Consider the following 1,622-nt stretch of genomic DNA (forward strand, 5'->3'; position numbering starts at 1 on the left):
TTGGGGTCTGGTCACAGGCAGCGCCGTGTGGACACTGAGAATAGAACCCAGATCCCTTGGAAGAGCAGCCAGCGTCCTACCCACTGAGCCATCCCTCCAGCCCCAGCAACAGTCTTTATTTTGAGGCAAACACAGTTATCCCACCAATTTCAAGCAAAGTTTTTCATGTGTTAAAAATATACAAATGATAAAATAAGAAAACCTACTGCATAATTTAGTGTTTCCTTTAGACTCTTAAATTATCATCTATAATATTACATCATGATTAATAGCAAAATATGAAAAACATTTTCTCAATATGTGAAGGTTGTACTACAAAAGGTTTGTTAAAGTAAATACTGATAACTATTTGTAAAAAAGCTGTTTAAGACCACATTTAGTATATCTGTCAAAATATCATCTTTTTATTACTTTTTATCACTTTTTATCAGTTTTTTATTTATTAAAGAGCTGCATATTTATTTTGCTTTCTGACTCTGGGCTGGTGCCCTCAACACTTTCACAACAATTTTCTGCTCCTCAATAAGGAAAGACCACTTGATCCTGTCATGCATACACTTGGCACACATGCAACTACAGCAGGACCTGTTCATGTGCTTCTTTGTCTTAGATAATCTCGTAAGGACTTTAGGCCTCACAGCGCGAACCCTTGAAGTTGGCCTGGGCCTGCAGATTTAGGTGCTTTCCCAATCTTCTTGGTATACAGGGAAACAATCTTGTTGCCAGGGGTTCGAGAGAGCCTAGTTTTGTTAGAGGCTGTATTATAGGAGAGCCTACAACAGTATGTCAAATGCTGGACCATTCTGAATGCCTCTAAGCACCGTCTCCAGAAGAGCTCAAAATATCATCTTTATGTGTCTATATGTATAGTATATTTATGTAACTGTAACCCTTATGTGAAGCCATTTTCCAAATAATTTGTTAGGGATGACAATAGATGGCAAGCAGCAAGCAGCATTTTGGCAAAGTGAAAAATGACTAGATGACCAAGAAACATTAGTTTTCAAAGCATTTAAAGATATTAGTTTTCAAAACATTGAGCTGCTACAAAGAGTATACATTACATATTGGTCTTAAAAGAATAAAAAATTTAGACTGAGTCTATGAAACACTATGCATTTAAAAAGAGCATTTCATTTCATGTAAATTAGAGACATTTTTATTCCTTTTTCTAGCCTGATTCATCTCCATTTCCAGAGGCAAAACTGCTTTCTTTTTTTATTTTGCTGCATGGATTTATACTGCTAAACAATGATTATTTACTTCGTCTGAACTGAGCTTTTCTCTAATAAAATGTTCTTGAAATGTATCTGTGAACCAATAATTTACTTGTTACTGCTTCTTTTTTGAATACAGCATAATTTATCATCCTTTTTCTCTGTTTTCATATTTCCCAATATATAGTATCAGTCATAATGCTATTAACATGATTGTGCATGCTTGTATTAAAATAAGTTTGTGTGTTGTATATGTGCTGAAAATGGTGGGCAAGAGACTGCTAGCTTCTTCATCACTATGTCTTGACATATGTACACCAAATCAAACAATTGAATCCTCATGCGTTTCTCCTGGCAGCACTTGGGACTTTCAGCCTCTGTCATTGTAACCAAGCTTGTGTGTGA

At 35.6% G+C, this 1,622-nt stretch overlaps 1 pseudogene; it reads right to left on the reverse strand.

The window, feature by feature from the left end:
• Positions 1 to 458: 458 nt before the first annotated feature.
• Positions 459 to 802, reverse strand: LOC129669568 (60S ribosomal protein L34-like; annotated as a pseudogene).
• Between the last annotated feature and the right edge of the window lie 820 nt (positions 803 to 1,622).

This window comes from Psammomys obesus, unplaced genomic scaffold (assembly GCF_907164565.1).
Source record: "Psammomys obesus unplaced genomic scaffold, mPsaObe1.curated_primary_1811, whole genome shotgun sequence".
Taxonomy (NCBI): domain Eukaryota; kingdom Metazoa; phylum Chordata; class Mammalia; order Rodentia; family Muridae; genus Psammomys; species Psammomys obesus.